This window comes from Giraffa tippelskirchi, chromosome 12, assembly GCF_054371585.1.
Source record: "Giraffa tippelskirchi isolate mGirTip1 chromosome 12, T2T-mGirTip1v1.2.pri, whole genome shotgun sequence".
NCBI classification, from domain to species: domain Eukaryota; kingdom Metazoa; phylum Chordata; class Mammalia; order Artiodactyla; family Giraffidae; genus Giraffa; species Giraffa tippelskirchi.
In genome coordinates this window covers 6,942,316-6,948,315 of record NC_137286.1, presented here as the reverse complement: position 1 = coordinate 6,948,315, position 6,000 = coordinate 6,942,316, and positions in this window count along the sequence as shown.

Below are 6,000 nucleotides of genomic sequence, written 5' to 3'. Positions count from 1 at the left end.
TATAATTCTGTGCAACCACTATGGAAGACAGTATGCAGGTTCCTTAGAAACAATAGTTGCCATATGATCCAGTAATACCACTCCTGGGCATATATTCAAAGAAAACTCTAATTTGAAAAGATACGTACACCCCAATGTTCAGAGAAGCACTGTTTACAATAGTCAAAACATGGAAGTGACCTAAATGTCCGTTGACAGATAAATGGATAAAGAAGACGTGATATATATGTGTATGTATATATATACATATATACACATATATTTTTACACCATTTGCAGCAAACTGGATGGACCTAGAGATTATCATACAGGCTTCTCTGGTGGATCAGACAGAAAAGAATCTGCCTGCAATGCAGGAGCCTTGGGTCCGATCCCTGGGTTGGGAAGATCCCCTGGAGAATGGAATGGTGAACCAGTCCAGTATTCTTGCCTGGAGAATTTCATGGATAGAGCAGGCTGGTGGACTTCAGTCCATGGGATTGCAAACAGTCAGACGCAACTGAAATGACTAGCAGTTTCACTTTCATACATATTACACATATATGTATATACATATATATATATATACACGTATATATGTATATACATATCTGAATCACACTGCTGTACACAAGGCACAACATTGTAAATCAACTATACTTCACTTCAAAAAAAATTTCCTCTCAGCCAGGTATTGGTTTCACATCTCAATTTGATGGGCCTTCTGCTGCTCTTTGTTTTTAGACTGCATAGTGGTTGATTAACACTGAGGAACTAGAGGAAATTGGGGGCTGCTCAGGAGCTCCGTTTATGCCACCAGGTCAGAAAGCCAAAGCTTTCCCAGAAATGTGCCACATGACCACATCTGCTGCAGATGGTGGTTTAGTCTCTAAGTTGTGTCTGACTCTTGGGATCCCGTGGACTGTAGTCCACCAGGCTCCTCTGTCCATGGGATATTCCAGGTAAGAATATTGGAGCCATTTCCTTCTCCAGTAGATCTTCCCGATCCAGGGATTGAACCCTGGTCTCCTGCACTGCAGGCAGACTCTCTACCAACTAAACTACCAGCGAAGAGGCTGGGAAAGTGCATCTCTGACAAAACAAAATCAGTTGAGTCTCCTGGCCTGTGACCAATCAGGAGTCATCTCCTGAGATTGGGTACACTGCCATCCCAAAACAATTGGAATCTTTTAATTTTAAAAAGAGGTGGCCAGGTGATGGTTGGGTAGACGACTCCCAGTGACTCCCACAGAGGCTTTTGTTTCTTGTTTTACAGTTCCTTAACTCCTGACACCTTGATTTCCATGTACTTCATTCTCAACACATAGGAATTCATTGAATTTAAACCATATGAAAAATTAAATCAAGGGGCTCATCAAGGGCCCCTCTTGTCTAACAGATAAACTTGCAAAATTTACAGCAAATGTTTGGGGGCACTGTAGTGAGTGTGTTACACGAGATTTCTCCAAAGACATTCATTGAACTGGGACTGGCTGATCCCTGAAACCCCCACCCTCAGGCTGAGACTCAGCTCAGACACTCCTGAACCACCGAGCCAACCCTGGCCCTCGCCCGTGTCTCCTAGTGGTAGGTGCTTCTTCTTGGTTCTGCACAGGTTCCCAAGTTTCTCTCTCCTTTCCTCCCTCCCTCTATGATCTCTCTACCGCCCCTCTTTCCTTTAAAGATATCAAGAGACTTCATGTTCTGGTGTCTGCCCCCCCCCTTCCTGCCTAACTAGATAACGATCAGCAGAAGAAAGGGAAGCGGTCCCCTTTTGCTCTGTCTCTCAGCCTCTCACCCCTGGCGCAGGAGCTGGTCGGGGCTGGGCACCTGTGTCTGTTGTGTTGAATAGAGTAATGTTCCTGCAATCAGTAAGAAGCTTGGACCAGAACCCACACGCTGGATTGGCCTGTCTATTGCAGAACTGGGCTTCATCCTCACTAAGGATGCTCCAGGATAGAAGCCGACACAGGGTGTCCGGACACAGAGTAGGACAACTAACACCAGGCTGGAAGGGCTCTCTGAGCATCTCAGCTCATCTTCATCCCAGAATCGACATCACAATTCCCCCGCAGAGCGCTGCCTGCTCATCTCCGTCTTTCTCCCCTCTTCCTCCTTGTCACTGGACGCCCTCCGCACAGATGCCAAGTTATCTCTTCCCCAGCCACCGCGGCGTGTTCCCCTTCTCTGTTCCTATTTCCCATGCTCCACTGGCTTGGGACTGAGTGGCAGCTCGGCTCCGGAAAGCAGGTGTTGCGGAAGTGAAGCGCGCCTGGCAGACAGCACATTAGGTAGCATTCGTCCCCCGAGAGCCCCAAGGCTCCAAGCTTTCACGGTCCCAACTGTTCCTCCGAGGGGTAGGAAGGCCAGGCCTGCCCAGCCCTGACCAGATGTTGGTGGAAGTTGCCAGACTGCCGCCAAGAAAATTGCTGTTAATTTATCTAAGGTGTAATAAGTATTAATGGAGCCCCTTTCCCATGTTTTTGTTTACAAGAAAGGCTCAAATCAAAGTTGACACGGGGGCATCCATGTGCACTACAGGGCATGACTCAGATGGAACTCTGCTCTGAGAGTCTGGAGAGGCGGGTTCTAGCCCCTGTTCCACCACTAACTTCCTCGATAGTCTGGAAACATCCTTTAGCATTTCTGGGTTTTGCTTTCTCCTTTGTAAAATGGGAGAAAGAAACTAGAAAAATCTTGAAAGTCTGTTTCAGGTCTCAAAAATGATGGAAAGAGTAAAACCTGGGACTCTACATTCTGCGCTTCCCAGATGGCTCAGTGGTAAAGAATCCACCTTCCAATGGAGGAGACGTAAGAGCTGCAGGTTCGATTCTTGGGTGGGGAAGATCCCATGGAGGGAGAAATGGCAACCCACTCCAGTATTCTTGTCTAGAAAATTGCATGGACAGAAGAAGCCTGGCTGGCTATGGTCCATGGGACTGTGAAGAGTCGGGCATGACTGAGCGACTAACACACACACTCCGCATTCTCCTCATCCTTAAAGATGCAGCCTTAGAGCCAGCCTCACAGATTATTAGAACTTGAAGACCTTGGTGGTCCTAAGTTCCACCCTTTACTTGATAGATCGGAGGCCTGAAGAGGCTTGGTGAGCCCCAGGTAGGTCATCACGTGGGTGCAGGCCCTGGGCTCCTGGATTCCAGACCCAGGTCTGGTCCTTTCTCCACCTTTCAGACCAGAGCTTCTCACCTAGGACAGCTGACTTCTCAGCCTGCGTTTCACAGACAAGACCAGCTCACAGAGAGAGAGAGGGGAAAGGTTCTGTGTGAACTACTCAAGAGTGAAACTGGAAAAGAGGTGAGTCGAAACCCGAAAGGAGGTGAACTGACTGTGTTCTGGCCCAGAGGAAACCGTGGGCTGGCTGGCCTTGGACCCAGAGCTGGAAGCCCTGGCCAGCACCTTTGATGGGGCCCAGCAACTGGGCCCAGCTCAGCAGTTTCTGACAGCTTCACCCCCGACCAAGCAGAACTCAGGCCAGATTTCATGCGAAATGCAGAGCTCCCATGAACACCCAGCTCAAAGTGAAACACAGGGCAGTGAGAATTCACACAGCCCGAAACCAAACGGGGGAAAAAAAGGCCTTCAATGAATTCCCTCCAGCTCGCCAAAACTGCCTCCCAACACTACAGTTCACTTCCACTTTTCAGTCCAGCTTGACTTTGCAAGTCACAGTGATCTCGAAGGCAGGGCCTTGTGCAGGATGGAGCCCTGGGGTCTCAGAGACCAGGGTTAGAATCCTTGGCCCAGGATGTGGTGCTGTGCATCCTCAGGCTGGTGACTTAACTTCTCTGAACCTTAGTGTATGGATATGTGATGGTAATAAGACTTGCTCTCCAGGCTGTTAGTCAGCAGCAGAGACAGTCACTGACCTCTCTCTTTTTGCCAATCTGCTATGTGATTTTTATTCAGTATCCTTTTTAACCCTTAGTATAGTATTATCATGGCCATATAGTTGGTATCTGCATTTTTCACAGCTTTACCGAGATATAATTTACATGCCGTAAGATCCGCTTGCCCCAAGAGTGCTAAGATCTTCATTTTATAGATGAGAAAACTGATGCTCAGAGGTTGAATACCTGAGACCCCTCATTCTGTACACTTACTCTATAAAGGGCCAGGTGGTAAATATCGTTGGCTCTGGGGCCACATGTTCGCTGTTACAATTACTCAACTCTGTCCTTGTAGCTCCACAGAACCACAGATAAGTTGCAAACCAATGAGTGTGGCTGTGGGCCAATAAAACTTATTAAAAAAAAAAAAAAGGGCTGAGTTGAATTTACTGGCCCTTGCTGTATAGCATGCCCCTGTTGCAAACACTATAATTATCGCCCAAGGCATTCAGAATTAAATCTGACCTCTTTATCCTATTGTACGAAACCCCTCACCACCAGCCTCTCCCCTCCTAGGGCACTGAGACCCCCTTGCTGTGTCTCAGTCGTGTGCATCCCCCCTCCAGCCCAGGTGGGGGCAAGTCCTTCTGCAGTCCCACAAGGTCCTCCCCTCTCTTGTTTGGCTGGCCTCCTTTTTCCCCTTAGGTCTCAGGTTAAATACTGCTTCTTCATAGAGCCCTTCTCAACCACTCCACAAAGGATGGTTCACCTTGCTTGTCCCTTTCAAAGCGCTTGACTCTGCCTGCAGTCCTTTGATGAACTGGTGCTTTGAACTGTTTTCCATCAGTTTCCCCACTGGTGTGGGAAGTCTGTGAAGATAGAGATCATGTGTATCTTGTGCTGGGCTTCCCAGGTGGCGCTAGTGGTAAAGAACTGCCTGCCAATGCAGCGGGCGTAAGAGACATGGGTTCAATCCCTGGGTGAGGAAGATCCCCTGGAGAAGGGCATGGCAACCCACTCCAGTATTCTTTCCTGGAGACTCCCATGGACAGAGGAGCTTGGTGGACTACAGTACATAGGGTCACAAGTCAGGCAAGACTGAAGTAACTTAGCATGCCTGCACACACACACACACATATTTTGTTCTAGAGGCTCCAGTGCCTGGCATGCAGGAAGGCACCATACACATTTGTGAAATGAATGGAAGGGATCACAACCCTTCTCTTGGTTTCACAGTCATGTCCTTGGCCATTTTCCTACTGTCCGTACACGGGATCCTATGGTCACGACAGAGAAGGTAGCAGAATATCACTTAATTCTTTGCTCCTTTCTCCCACTGAAACTAGCAGGCACCTTGCTTGCCAAGTGAAGACACACATCCTCAAATGATATCAGTTTCTAAAGAGATTGAGAGATGGTCTGAAATACAGGATTGGAGCTACAGAGAAAGTTGCCTTCTAAAGATCCAGGCAAATACAGATATGTGCGCTCTCATACTTAGGGACCTGGGGGGAAATCCCTTGGTTCCAGCATAACCTCTGCTCCCTCTTCACCAACAGAGGAGAAAAGTAAAGGTACCACTCCCGACTTTATATTCGTTTATTTTCAAATAATGTCTGACGACCGTTTTCATCCTGGAAACATTTAGAAATTGTGCACGTGCTCATTGTTTTCGACCCTTTCTTTCCTTTTTTTTTTTTTTTTTTTTTGCTCATTGAAACCTGCTTGAAAGACTAAGGGCAGGCTGCCAATTTCTCTAACCGTGAACAAAAAAGAAGAGAAAAAAACACACACGCAAACCTCAGAGAAACGTGTTTAAAATGCAGACAGTCGTTTGGTCCATTTTTGTCTTGAGTATCAGGCAGGAACGATCAGGAGCTGAGTTTTCTGGGCTTTCAAGCTAGCTCTTGATCTGCAATTATGAGAGTCGCTTTACTCAACATCAGGAAACAAACGCAGACCCTGCTCCGAGGATGAAAGCATAGCCCTGGTCAAACTCTGCTCTTGAGGATGTGTTTAACGGAGTAGCGGAAGATGATTAAATAAATCAGGGAATGGTCCTGTCTCATCATGGATGTTCTGTAAACTCTTGGCTTCTGAATATGCCCTGTTGATCTAAAATTGGAAACAGGCTGGGAAAGTTGAAAGAGTTCTGCTTGGAATCACATCTCCT